Source organism: Lepidochelys olivacea (assembly GCF_965140295.1).
Source record: "Lepidochelys olivacea isolate rLepOli2 genome assembly, chromosome: 4".
Classification (NCBI taxonomy): domain Eukaryota; kingdom Metazoa; phylum Chordata; order Testudines; family Cheloniidae; genus Lepidochelys; species Lepidochelys olivacea.
The window spans coordinates 48,068,997-48,095,244 of NC_140414.1; positions in this window are offsets into that span (position 1 = coordinate 48,068,997).

Here is a 26,248-nt window from a genome sequence, read left to right on the forward strand (position 1 = left end):
TTAAAGTACAGGAAGGACTTAAAACAACCAAAAACAAAGCAACCAACTAAAAAGGAGAATGCAATGATCTGATCTGAACGGTTAATATAAGGGGCATGAAAATATTCCCACTTGTATTGTGTGTTATTTTGTTTCCCAGAGATAAAGGGGTCTCAGTCTACTAGAAATAAAATAATTCAAATATAAAAGGTCAGAAATAGTTTGTATTTGTTTAATTAGAAATCATGCTGGAAAAAGGTATCAATTCATATATGTCAAATTAACTAGCTATAGGCTATCTTGTTAAACGTTAATATTAAGCCTGGTAGTTCCTGTCAAACTTAATGTGTTAATAAGGAAACAATTATATATTTATGGCTTATGTCATTTTGAGTTAGAGGACAAGCTTTAATAACCAGTGAGAGCTAATGTATAATAGTTGTCTTATTAAATCAAATGTTTATTCAAAACACCTAATTTAATTTAAAGTTATAGTGTTTTGCAATTGCAAGCAGAGAAAGTACATTTGAGAATGTAAAACACCACATGGAATAGAAGGAAGTGGTTGTTGGTAAGTTACAGCTGCTTTGTCTTGTGTCTCTATTTGTTCTAACTATCTTGATTTCAGCAAGGCAACTGGTGGATAATCTTGGGATCAGAAGCATCAATTGTCTTTTTGTTGGCAAAATATTATACACAGGGGATATTTGGACTGTTGCTTTTGCTCTCTGTCAAAGTCAGACTCATAATATTTGATGTCCTTCCAGCTTTTAAAATATTTACCAGTGCGCACGTTATTCCAACTTCTTGTTACCTGACTATGGTCTATCACATAAGCTTCCTTGTTTCTGACATGAGAACGTATTAATTAAAGGATGATTCAGTATACCTTGATTCCAGCCAAGCCAATGTCTGACTGATGCAGCAGTAGTCAGAATTCTAAAAGACAGCAAGTGGGAGGGACAAAAGAAAGCCACAGAAAGGTCATATTCTAAGAGAGACCTACAGAGTGTAGACCAAAATACCAGCAATACACTGACATTTTCATTGTTCCCTTCCTTCCTACCCACATAGCCAATGTGGAGGAATTATACCGAACAGGAAAGCCATAGCATTAACAACAACAAAACAAACAAACAAACAAAAAAACGCAACAAAACAAAACAAACAAACAACCCACAAAGCAGAAATAACAATCCAAAATACTATTTTAAGTCTATCCTGTCAGAGATCATCATTATCAAGTGAGCTGACATCTACAAAGCATTTTGCATTAGAGACTACTGGTGTCAGAGACTCTGAGTCATGCACTGCAATGGAGACACAGCATCAACCCAAGAATCCACAAACTCATCCCAAGAATTCTAAAGAAACTAAAGAAACAGAAGCACACCAATCTGAAATATAATAAAGTTAATGGTCTGTCATTGATGAAAGGAGTGAAATTGGAATAGAAGCCTGAACTGAATTTATATATATATCTATATTATATAAAATCTATCTATCTATATATATAATCACTTTTGTCCTTATTTTTTTTTACCTAGTAGCTTTTATTGTTACAAGTAGCTCCTGTGATTATTACAACTCAAAGAGATCACAGAAGAGAATCTCTGATTTCCATTTTATTTACTTTGTGCATTTACAGAACTTTAGTAAGTTTGACTGTTTCCTCTGTATACCCAGTTAGTCAGCATACCCTGTTTGCATGAGATTACCAAAAAATAAGAGGAAATATTTTTTAAAAACCTAGGGAAATATTAATGTAAAAACACAAACACTGGCAAAAGGAGTCAGGGGTAGGGTGCAGTATCTGAAGCCATTTTTAATTCTATTCAGAGTTCATAGAATCATAGAATATCAGGGTTGGAAGGGACCTCAGGAGGTCATCTAGTCCAACTCCCTGCTCAAAGCAGGACCAATCCCCAACTAAATCATCCCAGCCAGGGCTTTGTCAAGCCTGAATTTAAAAACCTCAAAGGAAAGAGATTCCACCACCTCCCTAGGTAACGCATTCCAGTGCTTCACCACCCTCATAGTGAAAAAGTTTTTCCTAATATCCAACCTAAACCTCCCCCACTGCAACTTGAGACCATTACTCCTTGTTCTGTCATCTGCTACCACTGAGAACAGTCTAGATCCATCCTCTTTGGAACCCCCTTTCAGGTAGTTGAAAGCAACTGTTATATCCCCCCCTCATTCTTCTCTTCCGCAGACTAAATAATCCCAGTTCCCTCAGCCTCTCCTCATAAGTCATGTGTTCAGTCCCCTAACCACTTTTGTTGCCCTCGACTAGATGCTTTCCAATTTTTCCATTTACTTCTTGTAGTGTGGGGTCCAAAACTGGACACAGTACTCCAGATGAGGCCTCACCAATGTCGAATAGAGAGGAACGATCACGTCCCTCGATCTGCTGGCAATGCCCCTACTTATACATCCCAAAATGCCATTAGTCTTCTTGGCAACAAGGGCACACTGTTGACTCATATCCAGCTTCTCATCCACTGTAACCCCTAGGTCCTTTTCTGCAGAACTGCTGCTTAGCCATTCGGTCCCTAGTCCGTAGCAGTGCATGGGATTCTTCCATCCTAAGTGCAGGACTCTGCACTTGTCTTTGTTGAACCTCATCAGATTTCTTTTGGCCCAATCCTCTAATTTGTCTAGGTCCCTCTGTATCCTATCCCCACCCTTCAGCATATCTACCATTCCTCCCAGTTTAAGTGTCATCTGCAAACTTGCTGAGGGTGCAGTCCACGCCATCCTACAGATCATTAATGAATATATTGAGGAAAACTGGTCCGAGGACCAACCCTTGGGGCACTCTGCTTGATACCGGCTGCCAACTAGACATGGAGCCATTGATCACTCCCTGTTGATCACTACGGACTATCTAGCCAGCTTTCTATCCACCTTAGAGTCCAGAGTTGCTTGTGTTCTTCCAACTTAACATAGATGTGTGGATAGCATAGTTAGTTTTGCTGACATACTCAACACATTCTCAAATCAAGTGTGCTTTTCAAAGTGTATCCTTAAAGATTTAAAAACTAGCTACTCAATCTACCCCAGAGGTGAAAAATCCTGAGAAATCCAGCAAAAGAAAAAAATGAGTACATGGAGTTTAATGGATGGCTTTTAATTTTGCATGAGAGTCTACAAAATCCAGTGATTTTTTAGTCAAAGACCTTGAGGCTTCAAGCTCAAAAGTGAGCAGCTATATTATTAACTGTGGGTAATTACTGCACAGCTATTTTCATTGTGTTACGTGCTGACATCATTAAACAGGAGAAAGAGTAGATGATCTGAAGGTTATTAGAGCTTGCTTTTTCCATTTCTTCCTCTTAATGCTTTAAGAAAAGTATCTCCTTTTGTGATGTTTTTACTAATTAGAATTTGAACTCATTTTACCTCCCCAATTCGCTGAAGTTCCCGGGAAGATACAGGCGTTTTACGGACACCCGCCTTCTCTCTTCTCTACCCGCCACCCAAACAACCCAAACCAAATCCACTGACCATGATGGCCATCTCTCCACCCTTCCAAGCTGTTGTTTCAGGACAAGCATCAGTTCCCTCTTTGAACAGTCATCCAGATTGGTCCTTAGCAGCAACTGGCATCCCTTTCATACCTCTTGGCTCCTTCCTCTTTTCACTGTAGCTGCTGGAACTGTTATCCCTTGCTTTCATTTTGTCATTGTGCATTCGGAACCAGGTCATAGTTTATTTCCTTACACGGGTGAGTGTCTATAAACACTACTAGTAACTAGCACACTTCATGACTAGAAATTAGATTTTTCCCTTTAGTTTCTTTTCCATGAAAATATAACTCTATTCTGTTAATTGAACAGTGTAATTGCAATCAAAACAGCATGCTGAAGAGTAAATTGTGCAGCCTGGGGTACACACACACACACATGAATTAACATCTTGTATCCTTCAGATTCTAATGAAAAAAGTACATGCTTACCCCCTCTAATGTTAAGGCTGAATAGATCTATGAACCTCTAGTGCCTGCCTTCGAGGAGGTAAGGTAAAGCAAGCCAGGTTGGGCCAGGGAACTCTTGAACACTTGGCATGGGGGCTTTACCCCTCTGATTTTATGTAAAGCTTGCCTGGCTGGGCCAAGGAATTTCCAAGAAACTCTTTCCACAGCTGGATGTGTAAAGCATGTCAAGTTAGACAGGTCTAGAGGTATGGGGCTGCTCTATAGTGACCTCCCCAGATCAGCACGTAAGCACCTATAGTCAATACCACACTTGATGACCTGTTAGTACAACAAGATATTAGAGCCTTGTATGCTAGGGTAAGTGCTTACACCCATGAAGTGCCTTAGAAACTCCCTAGCATGAGGACTATTTTGATATCCATCACTGCATGGAAGAAAATTAAAATCTCAGCTCTCCAGCAGTCATCTGGTTGGAGCTGATGACCCATTCTGATATTAACTTTTAAATGTTATTAACAGTTTACACGGTAGAGTGTAATCAGCTAAATTTTGGTCCTGTGCACTAGACTTTGATAAAATGACTCCAGCAAACTAAGTTCTCTCCCTCTATTTCCTATGTTTTTGTTACAAAGTGGCAGAAGAAACAGGCTACCTTTCTGGACTCTTGTGAACATCATTTTTTTTTTACATGTCATAAAATCTGGAACCCTGTGTTATTTACTTCAAATTTAGTAGAAAATCTGTTCTGACCCAGACTTCATGTGCCAGTTCTGAGACAGGCATTCCATTTTTTTGTTGATTTTGGATGTGAGTCCAAATTTGTGAGTTTCAGCTTTAAATCTGAAGAGGCTATCATCATCTCTCCAGAATGTCTTAAGCACTTTCAAGCCTTTGGAAGAAAAGGGCCAAAACTGTTTCACTATTAGTAAACATGGAGTAAAGAGAATAGTGTCACTGATGGCTCCTAATTAACAATTAACATACCCTAGACACACAACTTCTGCCTGCACATCCAGCTATTTATTCAAACGAACCATTTGCTCAATGTCTTTTTCTTCCATGTCACACTAGAACACTGTCTCTATGTATGTAAAATGCAGGGTTCCATGTTCAGTGCCATGCCATTTCCTCTCCTGTGTTATTTTCAGGAAAAGAGTAACTTGAGTGCCAAGTTGTTCAACAACAATAACACAGCTGAGGTATCCATCCAGTAGTGGAAATGGTTTCAGTCAGCAGCAGACAAATCAGAGTAACATACTTCAGGAATAGATAATACAGAGCAGGACTTTCACTAGTGTAGCATGGGGGCGGGGAGGGGAGGGGAAGGGGAGGGGAAGAGGAGGAATGAAGCAGCCTGTAAACATGAAAAGTAACAGGCCTATGGGGTGAAGCCCTGACTGGCTTTAACTGGAAAGCTAGTCTCTTTTCTTGTGCATACATGTTTGCCAATTGGCACTTACTATTTTTGGTAAAGTTGCTGCAAGTCCCCACATATGCTTCATCCAGCACCAGTTAAACAGCATATAATAATAATTTGATATTAAATACTGGCAGAGTCAGGAGGTTTCCTTCATTCATCTTCTTACCACTGCCAAGGCAATCAAATTAATTCTGTTAACAGCCTGCCAAGTCAACTAGCCTACTAAACTGTCCTGTCTTAAAAATGAAATCGAGACATTCATATCAAATCATACCACTTCCCCACTCAGTGTGATCACTGGAGCCCCGCCAAGGGGAATGACTACTATCATTATACAATGCCATGTGATGGCTTTAATGAGCTGACATTTCCTGTTGCTAAATTGCCATGTCTGAAAGCCAAACAAAATAGTGTTCAATCTCTTTGGAAACCAGTTTGTTTTTTTACCTTTTGCCTTCTATTCCCCCCACAATGCTTCCCCATCCACTGCTGCCTATATACAGGGGTTTAATATAAAATTTAGCCTCCAATCTTATGAGCACAGACCATCAAAATGAAGTCCTACGATACCTGTTTAAAAGGCTGTATCTCTAGAAAATATCTGTTTCTCTAGAAAACTGAACAATTAATAACTACATAGATAGGATTGCACAGACTAGTACCATTGGTGCAGGGTCGCCACATGAGCCATGCTATACTGGGTAGAGTTTTGCCCCATTTTCATATTTGTGCTGTTCTATGCTACAGAAGTTTCACTGACTTCTGGGTACTTATTTCACAGTTCACTGCACAATTCACTGAAGCAGTGGCATATGGGAGATTTCAAAAGGTCTTTTTGGACTGTTAAGGAAACTTGGGGAGAAGTAGTCAAAATCTCATAATTCTCTGAGAAATTCCCACAATTGTCATTTAACTTTACATTTATGGCCCAGATTAAGCAGGAAGGCATCTTTATGCAACTGTGCTGATCTCATCACTAAAGTAGCCAGTTGTGCTCAAAATCTGAGGATAATTTTAACCTGATCGCACTGCTTTTACATCCAATGCACAACCATATTGGATTGAAAGATCAAGCCCCATGTTGACAATCCATAGTATAAAAGAGAGTCAATAATCCTCTGCATTACATGTTCCTTATAAACGCTACACTTTATTATAAACCATTATAAATATCAATCAGATACATATAAGTAACTGGAGGTGAATAATCAGGAAGAAGAAATTTCTATGCTCAATAGAGCTAGTCAGAAAATATTCACTGAAATAGTTTTCTATTAAAAATGTCCTTATGTGAAAACAAGGTTGTTGTTGTTGGTTTGCTGTTTTGTTTGTTTGTTTTGCTGAAAATTGTATTTATTTCAATTACATTTTCTGTGGATTATATTTAAATTAAGTTTCTCATTTCCAAATATATTGTTTTCGAAAAATTTCTAACTTTTGTTTCAAAATGTTTTTTGAAGTTTTATTTTCATATTTTATATTTCATACATTATTTCATGTGTCCAAAGTAGGAGTAGTATATAATATCACATGTCATAATATGAAATGTCTTACTGACATAGTGAAAATATTAAAGCCAACTGCCAATTAATATAGATTACAACAATATTATTTCTAGATTAGAGTGTCCATCCCTTCTTTGTGTTTTCATGAAACAGTTTGACACATTCACAGTTTCAAAAAGAAAATAATCATCCAGTGTACTAACTAGAGGAACAGCTGGTTTCAATAACATAGAAAAGTGATTCCAGGATAAAAAAGGATATGAAGTGCAAATATTTATTTTAAAAGTACTGCATTATTCCTGAATAATTTTAATTTTAGAAGTTTAAAATATGGTCATTTCTCTCCCTGCTCCCGTCCTTCTTAAGAAGGTGTGTCAAGCAATAGAGATGGGAGAAAAGTAGAATAGAATTTTTTTTTTTTTTGAGAAAAAAAGGGGGGAGGAAGAAGAGTTATTTGCACAGGAAAACATTAACAAGCCATATCCTACAATTCTACAACCAAAGGCAATCTCAAATACCCTATTTTGACTTATTCAGTTTTTTTTTAAGTCCCAAAATCAACACCTTGATGGTGCTTAATTATGCATCTCCATTCACTATTCATTTTAGTCATGTCAGGTGAGCTAGGATAGTGAATAAAACCATAACACATCCAATAAGATGAAGGGGAATGGGATTAACTCACTACATGCACCCCATTACAGCTAGGCATGTGTGTATCATTTTCTTTTCTTCTTTCCTGGCACCCAGGCTGACAGCTGTTCTGGCCTTACTATGGTCTGCCTCCTTCCATGATTCAGCCCTCCAGCCAGGTCACAGATTATGTCCACCCTTTTTGAGATATACAAGGAGTCCAGCAAAGGATAGACCTCCATCAGGCCAAGGGCCCGCAATCCTCACCAGGACAAATGTCTCAGAGTCTTGACCCTCCTGGTTATAGGGTCTTCATTTTCCAGATTCTCTGTACCAGGGGTAGGCTACCTTCAGCCCTGTCTAGAGTTGAAGGTAGAAAGAAGCCAAACCCACCCTCTCCACTTGGTTCCAGTCCAAGGCCTTATGGTAGACAGCAAGGTTCTTGCATCCCAAAGATGTTTTACTACTGTTCCCCTGGATTACTTGCTACCAGTCTCCTTATTCAGAAGGGCAAAGAAAAATAAATCAAAGGATAAATCTCAGACCTGGTAAGTGTCCAGTACCATATTTCACATCACAGGTCAGGTTAAAGTCTCAATAGGCAAAGCCCTCAGGTAGCTTGGCTGCCCCTAGTTCATCCTCTGAGGAGCTAAGCACTTCCACAAAGTGCCTGCTACTGAGCTGTTCTGCTCCCCATTTTAAGTTCATCCTCCAGCCCACGATTACTTCGAAGGTGTGGCAGGATGGGGCTGCCTAGGCCCAAAGTAGCTCTTTAACCACTTCCTGGCTTTGCAAACCCTGTCACAGATGGTCTCCCCCAACTCACTCAGCTCTAAAATTGACCAACACAGAGAACAATGGAGGTGTTGGAGGTAAATTATTATCATCAGTATAATGGAATAAAAATCTGTATTAAAAGTGCCATTCATGTGGTATTGTTATCAGTGTATGTGCAATGTGCCCAGCCATTTGATGGTGTCATCATGAGCCAGGTGGAGAGCTGATAGCCCACCATCAAAATAAGTCAGTGGGCACTCGACAATGATATGCAACATAGTCGCAGTTGACTGCAGCTGCATCGTGGGTCATTAGAAAAACCCCACTTAAAGAGATTGGCCACACAGTTGCCCTGTCCTGTTCGAAACTGATTCAGAGATGACCACAGGTGCCTTGGCAGATCAAAACCTGGTGGACAGATGTTTGGGTCAGTGATGAGAGAGTGATTAATGATTGTCATCACGGACCACTCATTGCACCAAGCAGATTCCACTGTCATGTCCTATGGTGGCATAAATGACCATAAAGAGCATCTAAAAGACAGGCATACTGATGGATGATTGAAGAGGTCTGCGTACAAAGACAATTCACTATTCTCACAGATCTTGGCCAGCAGCAAGACAGAGTCCTTCTCACAGTGAATATGCAGCAGTGCTATGTTACTGAGTAATGGCAGCCATGGCAACAGAGTTGCCAGTAAAGTCCTGGTAACAATATGCATAGCTTTGTTAAGCTGTACATTGACCAGTCTTGTGAGATGAGTGACACCAGACAAGAGCACAGTACTCTGCTGTTGAATAGTAGAGGGCAAGGGCTGATGTTCTAAGCATCTGGGTGCTCGCACCCCAGATTGAACCAGACAATTTTCTGAACAGGTTGTTCCGAGTGCTGAGTTTGGCTGCCATCTTCCTTAAGTGATTGTGGTACATTAATGACCTATCCAATGTCTCATAGAGGTAAACTAGGCTTAGAACATGCTGCAGGTGTGGCCATTGAAGAAAACATTGAACTTGTGGCTTGTGCTTGCATTATGTAGACGAAATACACTAGAAACTGTCATGAAAAAGTTTGGTTGCAGGCACCATTGACTACAATACTCTGCCAGGAGCTTCATATCATCATTCAAGACCTGTCAATTTGTGAGAAGGACTGAGCTTGGTAGCTGCAGCAGATGTCATCAGCATAGATAAACTTGCGCAAGAGTGTAGCTGGAGCAAGAGTGTAGCTGTACACATTGAACAGCATCAGTGAAAGAACTGAGCCTTGAAGAAGGCCATTGATCTGACACTTCCAAGAGCTACAGCAATTGCCCATGTGTACTCTAAACCGCCTGTTTTGGAGAAAGAGCTCTATTACTATGACCACGCAATGTGGAGCAACTCAAAACAGTTTAAAAAAAGTCATCTGTGCCAAACTGTGTCATAGGCAGCAGTCAAATTCAAGAAGATGGCTCTCGTCTTTAGATTTTGTTGAAAACCATTTTTGATAAAGGATGTCAAGGCCAGAAATTTATCACAAGTGCTGCATCCTTTCCTGAACCCTGCCTGCTTCACCTTCAAGACATCATCCAAATCCAGAGAAATTCATTGGAGGATCAAACACTCAAACATCTTGAAACACACTGACAATAAGGATATTGGGCGGCAACTCGACATGTTGTGGGGGTCCTTACTTGGCTTAAGAATGGGAATAATCTTTGCTTGGTGCCAAGTGCATGGTAACTTTTTCTCACTAATGACCCATATGTAGAAGTAAATCACTGTGACACCTTTGGTCAAGGTGCTTGAAGATTTCTGGCAAGATGTTATCATAGGCTGCCACTGTGCCTGGCTTGTTGGAGTTAAGGGGCTTATCTAGCTCATCAACTGTGAATGGCTCTGGTTGACTCCTATCTACATTCTGATGTCAAAGTTGGTGCCATTTGTCATATATTTTGTGTTTGAATTGTTTTTCCAGTGGGACCTTTGCTATCCTCAGTAGATGACTTTCAACGTCACTGGGCTTAACCAGTGGGCGATTCTGACCTGGAGGTTGTTGACCAGTGCCCAGCTGGCGGATCAAGTTCCAGCACTTCCAGATGGAGTAAGTGAAGTCAAGTTTCTCTGTAGATTTCTTCCACCGAGTGAGCCTGGTGGCATCCAAAGACTCCATCGGTTGGTCGGCAATGTCCGGGTCACCAAGTAATTCAAATTTCCTGAGCAAGGCTTGGCTAATTTGGCACTCATGCAGGGAGTGTAAATTGGTCAGTAGTTCCATGGTATAGCTGAGCATGTGATTTTATAAATGGCTCCTTGGAACTGGCAGTAGGCTTCATCAGCTGGGATACAATGCGACAGAATGGTAACCACACTACATTCCAGTGCATCATAGAACTCCATAAAATCTCCCTTAACCTCTATCTGCTCTTTCGGTCACGTAAAGATCACCATTTGCAATAACTAGCAAGGAGCCGAGAACTGGGTATATTTCTTTAGTTGTATATAACTTTGGAACAATATAAATGAGTATAGTCAAATTCTAGAGATGAAGTGGGGCTCTTCATTCTTCTGAGTTGATGCTTTAGATGATAGAGAGAAACAAAATACAACATCCAAAATAGGCATATTGGGAACATGGACTCTGTGAAAACATTGTGGTTTAGAGGGCTCATCTTCAATTATTTTGTGATTTATAGATACCACAGTAATAAATGTCAAAGAAAAATCTCAAATAGATTTAGTAAGGACCTGCCACAAGACAAGTCCATCCCAACATACCAGGCCTGGATAATAGTAGAGCCCCTGCTCGTTCACTTTTTATCAACATCCTCCTTAACTGCAGTGCATACTCACCATTTTGTAAAAGTGTGTCCACTTTTATCCATTCTTCTGGATGATAAACATGAAAAGGCAAATTAGCCAGGAGGTTATGGACTCCATGTGCCTTATACATAGGGAAAAGTCAGACAATCAAGGTGTATGAAATATTAATGCAGAAACATACACAGACATGGAGAAACATTTTTTTCCTATTAGAAGAAAAGTTAGTGCTGCCACAGCTGTGGATTTGAACTCTTTTGTTAACTACACAAAGGCCCACAGTTTATCTGCTAATTTCTATTAATCACGATTAAAACACAAGTCCAGGTAAAAAGTGCCCAATAGCAACATGAAAGCATCCATTAGCTGCATCTCTAAATTTGGCATTCTTGGGACTGGCTTGGGATTTCTGAACTTATGAGTTGGGAATGATTGTGATGTTCATTCTATCCATTTACCTATCCTTATTTAGTCTTGCTAAAGGCTCATGCAAAAGACTGCAAAATACAATAAATCCATATTATTTTGTGCATAGCAGTTCCACATTAATTAAGAGAGACCATGGTGTCAGATACATGCCAAAATGGATAAGCAGAAGTTTCTCCATTTTCAGAAGAGGGATTGACCATAGTCCATTTCAAGATTTCCTTTGAAAAGCTTTGGGAGGCAAAAGGCAGCAAGACACATAATGGTGTGTCAGAGCTGCAGGGTATGTAATGATGTGTCAGTATTGTAAACCGAGTCCGATAAAGGAAGACCAGCTCCAAATCTTGACAGAGAACTGTAAATCAGTTCAAGATGAGTTTCCCAAATTTACCCAGCTCTAAAAAAAAAAAAAGAAAAAAAACAACCCTAAGATGAGGTTTGAAAACTCATGAGAATAAGCTTGTGCATGATATTTCAAGTTCTTTGATGTTGAGTGGTTTGGAAATATAACAAGAATACAACATTTCTCATGGTATTTTACTTGATGGAAAGCACTGTTTCTTCCAAACCAAAGCAGGAAGGGGCTTCACAATCTTTTATTTTTAAGTTATGAAGTATTTTGAAACTGCCAAATTGTTTGATTCCTATTTAGTTCAAGCTATGGATGAAGGCTGGCTAAAATTTTCAAACAAGATGATTAAATTTAGGATTGCATCTCTATTTAGGCAACTAAATAAGTGGCATGGAAGGTGATGGATGCTCACCATTTTCAAAAATTAGGTAACTTATTTAGATGCCTAAATATGGATTAAAATCCTAAATTCAGTCAATGTTGTTTGAAAATTATCTATTAAAATAGAGAGAAGAGTCTGAGCATACTAACAAAACCCAAGCAATTCATCAAATTTAGCCTGAATCAAGGGATAATTTCTTATGTAGGGACCATGACCCAAGTCCTAAATTAATGTCAAAGTCAAGGTTTTGAAGAAATATTTGGCATTGTGCTTTTCACTGCTATCTCATGTTTTCCTGATAAAGGACATTTTTCTGTGAGGAACTCAGTGGTATTCTTAGGGTGGAGGGATGGGGATGAATTCCATCGGGGCTTAAAAGGATTCCTAGAAGAAGATCTGTTTCCTTTCCCCCTAAAATGATCTGGATTACATATCAGAATATCTGATCACTCTTTTTTTATGTAGAGACCATTTTCAGACTCTCTAATCTACAGTATATACAGCATCTAGTGAATGATCCATCAGCTGTCTGTCACACCATAAGCTCTGATTTTTTTTAACCTAATCATATATGCGACAAGCCATTTATCTATGATCTGTATATGCTATTTAATTTCTGGCCAAATGGATCATGCAACATAGCACATTGTCTCCAAAGTGATAAACAACAGGGGAAACTCAAAGTAGTTTGCAAACTACTTTGAGTAGGGAAAAAGCTGTCAGTCCCTAAGTAGAGGGGCAACATCATCTTTCTGAAGCGCTCTATTTGCAATACCATAGAAGTTATTTTCAGTTGTTATTGTATCAATGCAAATAACATCTTTCACTTATAGCAGGGATGTAGTACATTTTGGTACATTCTATGCTATGCTATACTGGCAGATGCTCGCTTTCCAGTAGCAGGGCTCAGCTGAATCATTAGTGCAGACCAGACAACATTTGATCTTCCAAACCACTCCCTGCGTGAGTAGTCCCAGTGAAGTGTCTGAATAAAAGTTCATGGGATCAGCCTGCCAAGCAGCATACAGAAACACAGAGGCAATAGGACTGTGTCTTATATTCATCAACAGGGGTTAGAGCATTTGTCACATAAGAAGCAAACTCTGCCAGTCCTGACTGAAGGGTGTGCAAGTCCAAAAGAAGGGCAGGATCCATCCTGAGTGAACAATGCATAGAGATTCATTAACTGAATCCTTAGATCATTTCTGAAAAGGTCTAGTGTCAAATTAATACTGAGCCTGGACACCAGAAGCACTTAGAGTATGTTGTTGATAGTATAATTCAGGGTCTCACTGACTTTGGCAGCTCTACAAATGTAGTGTGCCTGACTGGCTTATTTCCCTTACATATACAAAAATACTTTCCTTCAACTGAAGCATGTGTGTTCTCCCCCTTTGAACAAATATACAGTATTTAATAAGGCCAATGTAAAGAAAATCCAATTGCACTTTTTTCTGTTGTTTCTTACCATTACACAATCCTAAGGTAGTGATGGAATAGAGGGTCATATCTCACATTCCATGGGAGGAAATTGCAGTATTTGTCAAAACTATCAGGATTTGTGTGTCAAGTTTTTCCAGTAAGAAAAGGAGATTTTTGTGAAAAAAATTCACAAAAGCAAAACCCATATTAAAGTAAAGATTTTTTCTGTTGCACAGATAGCAAAATCCTTTGCCTACCTCATGGGAAAACAGCACGAGGCCTATATTTTTGTAGGCTTAATTTAATTTTTTACCCTGATAAGTGTAACATTTCACAAGGAAGCGTGTGTAGGAACTTAATGCCTAAATCCAATCTTGGAACCAAAACTCCATCTATTCTGCAAGGGATTGCCTGTCGTAGGGAGAAAGCCATTGAAGAACATTGAATTCCTGTAAGTAATAAATTCCTTGCCTGCATGACAGGTAGAGTTTTCAGACTCCAAAACTGCGGACGTAGGGTGGGCTTTTCAAAGGCTTTTCAGCATTGTCCTAATTCTGCTCCTCCTGAAGTCATCTGACTTCACAACTGACTTTTACAACTGACTTCAGGAGGAGCAGAGTTAGACCAATGTTGAGCACTTTTAAAATCCCACCCTCATCAACTGGGAGGGAGAAACCTAGTAAAAATAATGCTGAAAGAAACGTAAGGATAATGGACAGTACATTCTACATCAGTATGCATGGGATATGGTAGCAAAAATGCCCAATATGATTTCGAGCTGCTTATACATCACAAAGCAGGGAGTTAACAGGTCCTCTTTGGAGGCTTTCAGATCAGGCTACATGGTGATGGGGACCATAAAAGTACCTAGATATACAAACAGACAGCTCTTGTGTGATCACATTCAGCTCTGGACACCATATTACCAGAAAGATATTAACAAGTTAGAGGGAATTCTGGGGGTGTGCTATATAGCTCAGAATATTGGTAAGGAGGGGATATGGAGCCTTTTACTTCTAGGGTTTCTAGCTCCAATTTACTCAAACATAGAAGTAACTCAACACTACTGTCATCCAATGGCAGATGGGTGGCCCGTAGTGTGAGAGTTGCTGGTATTTTGGTCACTGTTTGTTTAACTCTATTGAGAAAAAGAGTACCTCTATGGCCAGGTGGTTTTGCCTCTTACAGATGTCATGGTACCATGCTTTTATGTCAGAACCAGACATGACCAGTCATAATATAAGTAGGAGACTAATTTAAAATATAAATAATTTACCACTAAATTATTAGAATTGTTCAAAATTGATGTCCATGTACCCAGCAAGAAACTTGCAATGCTTTTTGCTTATCATCTGAGGACACTACCAATTTTCTGTGAGCCTGTAGAGATGGTTGTGTTTGCTTTTGCTTGGATTAAGAAAGGTTTCAGATGTTATCTTTCACATATCCTGCTCTGTACTGTCCCAGTAGATCTGGGTTCCATTTGGAACCCTGCACTTAGTCATTATATTAGTCATAGAAGGAAACATTCTGTTCTTGTTAGCGATCCAAATGTTAAATCCCTACCCTTGAGAGTATGCAATAAATATGACACTATTGTGCAGTGAGAAAGCCTGGTTTGGCTGGATAGTACAGGAAGTGCATTGCATTATTAATAAATGCACATTAAATGTTCTTTAACGGTATTCTTCTGAAGCTATAGAATCTATACAACTTCCTTTTAGAAGTATGACAAGCAGGGTTGTTAAAATACAGAAAAAGCTGAAGTGCACTGAGATTGATCCTAGCTTTAATTGGCACAGATGATGCTGTACATGTTTTATACCACAATCAGTTGCCTAATATAAATGATTCTCAACACAAAAGTGATTAAAAACAAACCCTTGTTCCAAATTCTATCATAAAAAATCTCCCATTTTAATCACTGTTTTACAGCAAAAAGTTGTAGGCAGATATAGCCAAAATGCAGTCTCTATAGCTTTGACTTAGCACAAACACTGAGTGTACCTCTTGCTTCCAGGGTCTATAGCATTTGACAGGTTTCTTTACTTCTTTGTTTGAAAATAAAGGATAAGTGTTGCTGTAACACATATGAAAGGAAATCGCATCAAATGTCATCTATATAAACCTGACAAGCTCAGAGCATGAGAGAAAGCTGAAATGTCAACAATGCCTTCATTAGAAAGGTTACAACACTTCAGTGTTATAATTATTACGATGTTATAAAATCTCCCTTAGCAACAGCCTATGGTTTGTTTAATCTAAATAAATCTTTAAGAGGTTGACATTGAGATGATTCAGTTATAGCTGGATGCTTGTTAAAATACAAGTAAAACTTAATCCTGCTCGGTTTCATAAATGACACCTGCTTAAGCTTGCTGGATTTGTCTATCAGCATGTCATATGTCAGAGGATAGAAAGACTGAATTATCTGAGAAACAAAAACTGCCGAAGAGAAGAGAAGCTGCATTTTAAAACGCTGTAATTTGTTTTCCGCATTGAATACACTGAATCTTCTCATTTTAAAACACCTTCTCTTTCCATTATTATCGTTAGAGTATCTTATTCTGTTCACATTATGGCCTAAACATGAAGGGAAGAAAACAGGCAACGTGATCTGTGTCAGCATCCTCTCTGTTCAGTGTTAAAACAACTACTGCATAATCATTGAAAAGACTATCTTTCATTATCTGCAGCATCAAGATCTCTTATTTAATGAAGTTCAGGTAAATTCAGTTATCTGTACAGCTTAAGATTCTAGTGTCATACCCTGTTCAGTAATTATAATATATAAGTTGGCAGATGCCTGTTCTGATAATTGGACCAATAAATTTATTCTAACAGTGAGTTCAACAATAAAAAGTTATGAAACTTCATACAGTGTTGCAATAACCGTAATAATAAATGTTGATGGGAATAGCTGCAAAAGGAGAAAGAGGCTGAATTAGTCCAAAAAAAAAAAGTCTACTGACATAATTCAATGACTGTTTTACGATCATATGCTTGGTAAACAGGAACAGTGTAAGACCAAAAATAAATGAAACAAAATTGGTCTGTAGAAAATTAGGCCTATTGGTGGACAAAATAATGAGAGGGTGAACTATTTTGCCGAGCATGCTCTAAAAAATAGACATTTTTTTTAAAGAGACTTTTGGGGAAAATAGGGACAAATGGATGGAGACTACCACTACTCTGTCTGACTGAAAGAAGGGGACAGAGCAAGCTTCACTATCATGGCCACCATCCTCACTGCTTCCTGGGACCCCAGATCTTCTTTATCCTAATCCTGAGAGATGCTCTGACCAGACCAGGCCAGAGAGAGGGAACCAAATGACATTGCCACCTATACCAGCCCCAACTAAATCCTGAATACCACCTGAGATGTGAAACTTTGTCTACCCACCACTCTCTTGTGTTTTCTTTTCTTTCCCCAGATATTCCCTCTCTTTCCTATCCCTCTCCTTTTTCCTTCTTTCTAATAAAAGTCTGGCTTATCTGATATTTTGCAACACCACTGTATGCTTTTCACCAGAATGAGGCAGTTAAAAACAATGCTCTAAACAGCCCAATGCTGGTATGAGTTTGCCAGATCTCAAAATGGTCGATGATTCCAGTCTGAATTTACCTAGCTTCCGTGGATCATGTGATCAATCTAGCAGAGAAATGTAAGAGCCCATTATTAAATATTTGCTTCCCAGGAGTGTACTTATACAGTGTCATCAAATTGCCACTTAATCTTCTCTTTATTGAACTAAATGGATTGAACTCCTTGAGTCTATCACTATAAGACATTTTTCTAGTTCTTTAATCATTCTGGTTGCTTTTCTCTAAACCCTCTCTAGTTCATTAAGGCCTTGAATTGATGAAAGCGGAACTGGACACAGTATTCCAGCAATGGTTGCCCCAATGACAAATACAGTGGTAAAATATCCTTTCTATTCCTACTCAACATTCCCCTGTTTATAAATCCTAGGATCACATTAGCCCCTTTGTCCACAGCATCCAACATGAACCCCAAAGGTTTTTCAAGTCACTGCTTCCCAGGATAGCGTCACCCATTCTATAAGTATGGCCTACATTCTTTGTTCCTAAATGTATACTTTTACAGTTAGCCATATGTAAACACATTTGTTTCCTTGAGCCCTGCTTACCAAGAGATCCAGGTGACTCTAATTTGGTGACCTGTCCTCTTCACTGTTTACCAGTCCCCCAATTTCTGGATCATCTGCAAATTTTACCATGATGATTTTATGTTTTCTTCTAGATTATTAATAAAAATGTTAAATAGTGTAGGGCCAAGAACTGATCCATGCAGAATGGCACTAGAAACAGTCATTTGATTATGACTCCTTGTTTACAATTACGTTTTTAGACCAATCAGTTGGGCAGCTTTTCATCTATTTAATGTATGCCATATTAATTTTGTATCTTTCTAGTTTTTAAACCAAAATGCTCTGTGGTACCAAGTGATATGCTTTACAGAAGTTCAAACCTATTACATCAACACTATTACCTTTATCAGCCAAACTTGTAATTTTATCAAACAAAGATATCAGGTTATTTTGACAGGATCTATTTTCCATAAACCTCTGTTGATTGGTATTCATTACTTTACCTCAATTTAATTCGTTATTAATCAAGTCCCATATCAGCCACTCTGTTATCTTTGCTTGGGATCAGTGTCAGATTGATAGGTCTATATCTACCTAGGTCATCACGTTTACCTTTTCAAAATATTAGCTTAACATTAGCTTTCCTCTAATTTTCTGGAACTTCCCCAATGTTCCAAAACTTATTAAAAATCAAAATTATCAGTCCAGCGAGCACCTCAGCCAGCTCTTTTAAACTCTGGGATGCAAGTTATTTGAACCTACTGATTAACTTCAATATCTGCTGTTTAACATATGGAACATAAGGAGTTTTAATATCAAGAGCACAGGCTTTGACAGTCCAGCTTAGTGGTTATAACAGGACTGATGGGGCCAGAAGCCAGAGTCAGGAAACAGGGACTAGAACTGAGGGTCAGTGCTAGAGTCAGGAGCCAGGAACCAGGAATTGAGCAAGATAGGAACGAGGCAGGAACAGGGCTGGAGCAGGACAGGAACAAGAGTGATCACAGCTGTGGGCAGAAGCACCTAGCGACTAGAGACCCACTGTCGCCACTGAGCTTAAAATTAGGCCTGTTGATTCCCTTCAGCCAATCAGGTGGTGGCCAATCATTTGGTCCTGCTGCCACCTGACTGAGCTCATTAATCTGCCTGGAGGCTGGGCTGGCTAGTCCTCAATCTCAGCTGAAGGTGCTCAATCCTGACAGTTATCATATGACACGATTATATCATGTTTTCCCCATATACAGAAAAGAAATATTTATTGAACATTTCAGCCTTTTCTTTTGTCTTCTAGGAAATGGGATTGGTCTTTAACAGCAGCAGAAACAACAGCTCCAGAACATCTCAGCTAACTTATTCTTCCCCACCCCCCAAAAGAACAGTTATCACCATCTTTGGTACCGTCTAAAAGACTGCCACACAAGCGGGTTTTTCCTTCTAAAAACTTTCTCCAGCTAAAGGGAGACAAAACAAGTGATGTTGTTAAAATGAAAGCCTTAATTAATACTTTACACCTGTTTCTTTTCTGTATCTTCACAATAAAAGGTTAAAAGGAGTTTTAATGGTGTGTTTGCAAAGATACTAAGCAGGCTGAGGTCTCTCTATACCAAACCCTGAACCTTGTTTAGCACTGTTTTATGTTGGACATATGTTAACACCTTTGACTCCTTGAGCCCATATATTCTGTCTAAATTAATACAACATGCCTTCCTCCCATTTGCTTTCAATGGGAGTTGACTGCCTCACTCTCTGTCATAGTGACTTTATTGATTTTCCAGGTATATTTAGTTCAGACCTATGTCTAATCTCACAAGGGTTGAACACCCTGGCTCAGCTGAAAAAAGAATAGGTTTCTCTGGAGGACCATAAAGCATGTGAGTTAATTATTCATTTCTAGCAAAATCCTCGCAATATCCTAAAACACTACTGCATTTAAACACCAAGAAACTGGGATGTGTTGAAAGTCAGTTTAAGTCAGTAATCAGTCAGCTGATTACTTTTCTCCAACAAACTTAATACTGTCTTTTCATCTATGAAACACTAATGCAAACCAAGAAATCACTGTGGTCTTGCAATAAGAGTCTACTTCTATTATAAGTACTGAGGTCTTTGCTGTAATATGAATAACTTCTTATGCTGCTCCCCCCACTTCCCATCTGGAATTATAGTAAAGAGTGCCGAGAGGTTACCATGGCGGTATAATAACAACCAATTGCTTTTCTCTGTCTTTGTGCCATCTGATCTGTTTTGAGTTTGAAGTCTTTGTTGGAAGGAGTTATGGCACTATGAATATTATTGTGTTCTTAGTCATACATTTATTAGATGCAAAATATTTTTTGCAGAGCTTTTCTTAGAATCATTATAAAGCACCTAATGCTTTTATACTGTTAGTCAATCATTTCCCTAAACTGGGCAAACATGCCTTTCGTCCCTCCTCCAAAGATGATTTTATCTGGGAGACAAGTGCTTGGAGCAGGGAACTGAGAGTCAAGAGATGTGGTTTCTGTTCCCCATTCTCTCACTGAGTGAGGATCTGATCCAAAGCCCAAATGAAGTCAATATGAGTCTTTCCATAGATTTACAAGGGCTTTGGATCAGGCCTGCTGTGTGACCCTTAAGTTCTCTTGCCTCATTGTACTCTTCTGTCAAACTGGATAGTAACAGTGACCTACCTTTGTGAAATGCTTTGAAACCCTTGGCTGAAAGATGCTACATAACTGCAAAACACATCCTAATGGTTATTATGTATAATGGAACATTTAATGGACAGTTCATTGTCATTACTGGTTGAGAAGGAGCCTCTTGCAGTTTTTGCTTAAACTATAAAAATAAAATAAAATAACTAACTGGTGGTTTAGGATGTATTTATATTGTCCGTCTGCCTGTGTTTTTATAATAAAAAAAAATTCCTCAATATTTAGGGGACGTTAAGAATCAATTATTTCTGGTCTGTGGTATTTGGTATCACCCCAAAATCTCACAGTAGAAAGACAAAAAGTAGGAGAATGCTAACAAGTATGCTTATTAAAAGGTTTATCTTCCCCTGCGTATCTAATTTGCACTTGACTCTGTTCCTCCGTATAAATGTTACACTTGCATTATTTTGGAACGGAGCTTCAGAAATCAGCACTTACTTAGCTCTGGATTATGGCTGGCCACTTTGCACTGAGGTGGGATTAGGGAGGGAGAAGCAACCCTTCTTATATCCCAGGCAGTGGCCAACCACAGTATGAGGAGGAGCAAGGCTGGACGATTTCTTCCTGTGGGTGTTAGCTGTCTGAAAGGGGAACAGGCCGATGGCTTCATCCCCTGGATGGTGGAGCTACAGCTGTAGTGTGTGTTGCTGCAGTGTGGCTCTAACTTGTCTCTGCAATGCAGAATCTAACTCTCTAGTTTATTTATTAAAGACACAGAACTCTCCAAGTTCTAGGCAGAGCCAAGGGCAAGTTCAGTTTGAGCCAACAAAGATAGAAAGAAACCAGCTCTTAAAAGTGATATTCTCCAGAAGTCACAAAATATGGATAGGTCAAAATATGAAATATTCAGTTATTTGGTTCTTCTGGAAGATTACATTAACCATCTTTATTGCTCAATTCACACTTCCATTTTTCTCTTTTCCTCCTCTCTCCCACTGATGCTTCAACGAAAAGAAAATTTATTAAAGTGCTTCCAAGAGCTGGCTTTCTGTGCTTTGGTGCCAGTCAGTGTATGCTCCTCTATCCCTGCCCTCCCTTCTTAATCACATTTATCTGTCCAATTCCAAACTCGCTCACCTAATTTTAAAAAAATGTTACCTTTCATTAGCTGATTGTCTTGGACTCCAGTCCTAAAAGGTGCTGTGCATATCCTCAAAAGTGCCAAGCACGCCCAGCTCTTTGAAATTTGCACATCATCTTGTAGGAGGATTCCCTTGGTTTCCACACTAAAAGTTTGACTCTGAACCTGTTCTGAGGCAAAAGTGCTAATTATGCCAGCTTCTTGTAACAACAACAAGGGGAGAAGGGTGAAAGGAAAAATGTGCTGTTTTCCTTTATGGCCTCATCAGCACAATGCTTAATAGGCTGCAAATATAAACTCACATAGATTTTAAAGTATTGATATGCACTAACTTTTTACTAGTGGCTGAATCTCAGCCTAAGGCTGTATTAATAATATCACACTAATCCATCCTCCCCTTTCATGATGTCCAGTGTCCATACATTAACTTACTACGCCATTGTAGTTTTTGTCCTCCTCTTTCTTTCCCTTCAGTCCTCTCTTTTCCCTCATGTTCTCTCTCTCTCTCTCTCTCTCTCTGTATCCTCATCATCTCTACCTGCGAATTTTCAAAAGTCTTCATTGTTAGCAACCACTTCTGCTCCCATTAAAATCAATGGTAAAATTGCAATGTTGGGCACTTTTGAAATTGCTCCCTTAAAATATCTGTGCATTGTCCATTTGTGTTTCTTGAGTAAAATGTAATGTAGCGATCAAACAGGGGTTTTAGGACCACTTTTAATGTGACACAATTCAATTGGAATCCCAATTTGAACAATCCAGAAATTTGATCCTGTGGGCAGAAAAGGTGTTTCAAAACCCACATGAAACCTGGATCTGAATTTCATGATAAGAGTCTGTATAATGGGCCAAACTAGACATTTGAATCCAGGCAGGCACCTCCCTAGAGTCAATTACTATTTATTCTGCAGAAACCGGTACAATCTGTTATGGAAATTGTATTTTTGATGCAGTACAATAAATGGTAAACATGTTGCATCATCTTTACCTGTTCATAGCCGTAGACATCATATATCTTGAATTTAGTAAGGCTTTTGACACAGTCCCCCATGATATTCCTAGAAGCAAGCTAGGGAAATGTGGTCTAGATGAAATCACTGTCAGGTGGCTGCACAATTGGTTGAAAGATTGGACTCAAAGAGTAGTTATCAATGGTTTGCTGTCAAACTGGGAGGGCCTATCTAGTAGTGTCCCACACAGGTCAGTTCTGGGTCTGGTACTATTTAACATTTTCATTAATGACTTGGATAATGGAATGGAGAGTGTGTTCATAAAATGTGAAGATGATACCAAGCTGGGAGTAGCGGCAAGCTCTTTGGAGGACAGGATTAGAATTCAAAACAACCTTGACAAATTGGAGAATTGGGCTGGAGTCAACAAGATAAAATTCAATACAGACCAGTGTAAAGTACTATGCTTAGGAAGGAAAAAAATCAAATGCACAACTATAAACTGGGGAATAACTAACTAGGGTGTGGTACTGCTGAAAAGGATCTGGGGCTTATAGTGGATCACAAATTGAATATGAGTCAACAATGTGATGCAGCTGCAAAAAAGGCTAATTTTCTGGGATGTATTAACAGGAGTGTTGTATAGAAGACAAGGCAGGCAATCATCCCAATCTACTTGGCACTGGTGGGGGCCAAACTGTAGGAAATATCTGGATAAATTGGAGAGAATCCAGAGGAGAGCAAGAAAAATGATAAAAGTTTAGAAAACCTGACCTATGAAGAAAGTTTGAAAAACTGGGCCTTTTTAGTCTTGAGAAAAGAATACTGAGTGTGGGGGCAGGGGGAGGCTATAGCAGCCTTCAAATGTGTTAAGGGCTGTTACAAAAAGGACAACGATCAATTATTCTCCATGTCCACTGAAGAACAAACAAAAAGTTAGGGGGTTAATCTTTAGCAAGGGAGATTTACATTAGATATTGGGGAAAGTTTTCTAACTATAAGGGTAATTAAATTCTGGAATAGGCTTTCTAGGGAGGCTGTGGGAGGTTTTTGAGAACAGGTTGGACAAACACCTGTCAGGGATGGTTTAGGTTTATCTGGTCCTTTCCAGCCCTACATTTCTATGATTCTGTGATAGCTGTTATGTCGTTACTAGAGATACGCCTATTAGAAGTTTTCCCATTTGAAGAAAATTACCAACCCACAAACATTACTAATGAGTTAGTATAGAATTTGTTATATATCTTAACTTCAGAACAGCCCGGTCTCAATGATCATCAAATTAACATCTTGCACAATATTTTAAGGAGAAATATTTGAAAGTAACAGGAATGCAAAACAGCACATGCCTTAATGTTTATGTAAAAAAATAGTTCAGCGACTAAGAATTTATATGTCAAGTTTCAGCTCACAGTGAATTTCTGATGCCATACTGTAAACCACAGGGGGAAATAGGTTTGCTAATGGAAATGCTGAGACCCTTAACTACAGTGGCACACAGGACACCACTATAAACTGTTCCAAACAGACAAGTACAAGCCCAGAGGTAACATAAAATCTAGTCAATTTTTTTAAAGCTGTTTCTTGGCCTCCTATCACTGCTGATGTCTCCCTACAATATATCCAGTGACTCATCCTCCAATTATTGCTGCTGTCATTCTGGTCCAAATTGCTGGGAGGAAGGGAAGTACTGATAGAAACACTTTAGAAGATTAAAACAAACAGGTTTGTGATTCCTTATAATAGCTTTGCTATAACAAACCTGATTTCTCTATGATTACTTTGTTTTGAATTCACTTGTGCAACCCACGCTTGGAACAGTACATTTTTGTCTTGTTTTGGAAAGAGTTCAGTGACGTGTTTCAGTATAGAAAGGGAATGTTTTCTTTAAAGGGACACACAAGGTCAATTCAGGCTCACCTTTTGGCATTGGTAGAACAAGGTGTTTACATACCTGTAAATGTGCTGTATTTTTTTATGTCAATAGAAGCAAATTTTTTCTAAATTGTTAGAGTTTGCACAGCACCCCAATGGTGCAGAGAAGGGTGGGGCACAGCTATAGCTTTGCCTCCTTCTTTCCCAAGTCATGGCTCATGTCCAGTCTCACAGAATGGAGAGAGCAGGTTTACTCTTGAAAGGGGTTTGCATGCCCAATAGTTACAGAAGGCATTCTGCCTGGCTGAAGCCTCTACACCATCCCCATTGTAAGGCTGAATCTAAATAGCAGTCTAGCTTGTTGGATGTATATTTACTATACTGATGGTGTGGTTTGTTGCTTTTGTCACGTTGCATCATGATGAGGATTCATCACCATTCAAACTGTGGGAAATAGAATATCAGATTTAGTGGGTTATGAAAGCAAGGAGCAGATCCTCAGCTGGTATAAATTGTCATAGCTCCATTGACTTTGATGGAGCAATGATAAATTTATATCATCTGAGCATCTGCCCCCAAATGTCTAAGAACCCAATGACTGTGTCTTTGTTGAGGCCCTAATAATTAAGATATTTATATTATAAAAACCTTTAAAACATTCACCAGCCTATATACAACATCCTCTGTAGCCAGGAAGCTTGTGGTCAGACATGTGATTTATTTAGATAATTATCCATGAGGAAAATATTTACTATTTGGCAACTGTGGTCAAGGTATTTATACAATCCAGCCACAGAAAAAACCATGGGGAAAAGGGAAAAAATGACTTGAAGTGGATGTAACTGAGAATATAAATCCCATTTGATGAATTGTATGTCTTAAAAGCCAGAATGATGAACCTTCCTGTCTGCAGTAACTAATAGGGACAGCAGCTCACTAGGTTTAGGAACGTGTTACTTACTGAGTGTTGCGGGAAGTAGCTTTCTTAAATAATTAATGTAAAGAAATATATTAAAAATTCACAATCAGACTCAAGATAAAATGAGGGTGAAATAGTCATGCAGAAGTCTTGCACGTCTACTTTCCTTAACTAATCTTAGACACTATTGTCTTAAAATGCAAGAGTCTGTGATCCAATGTGCAGTATTATTAGCAAATCCTCACCAAAATGAAATTTGCATTGTAATAAACTCACGTCTGTTTCAAGTGTAAACTACACATTTTTCCAAAATTCATATGAAGCTATCCTTCTGCTTTTAAATGAACAAAAATCAAGATTACAAGGGCAAGTTACCTTGCAAACTTCCATTCTTGCCTGAGCGGATTGTCAACAGTCAAGTTGTGTAAATAAAGGCCTGTACCTTTGCAGCAAGACTAGTCTATTTTCTGTTGGCCTTGCTTCAACAATGGTGGAGCAGACCTTGCAATATATTCGCTGCATAGAACTGGAAAGGTCTGTCTCCTCTGAGACAAATCTGGAGAAGGGCCAGATTCCACTGGTCTTACTGCTTTAGGGAGGAAGAAGTTGTAAACCAGCAATTAGTAATCCTGCTACTAACAGGAAAGATTGCTGGGAAGTATAAATAGGGTCATTGTTTATATGCAACTTAATGTAGGAAGTGATGCTGATTATATTACTGCCAGAACTGCCTATGAAGGAAAGAACTCAATTTGTGAGAATCTCAGAGCATGGACTGAGAAGACCATTAAAAAACTGTGCAATCATTATTCACAGCATTTTTTTAAAGAAGTCTGCCATAGTAATGTTATATTACATACACACACAAAATATTGCGTCATTAGAATATAGAAATAATAATTTATAATGCATTTATTATGCATCATTATATGTTTGGTTTATTTTCTGGGAGTGAGGCCTAACAGAAATAAGATTAAGGTGTTT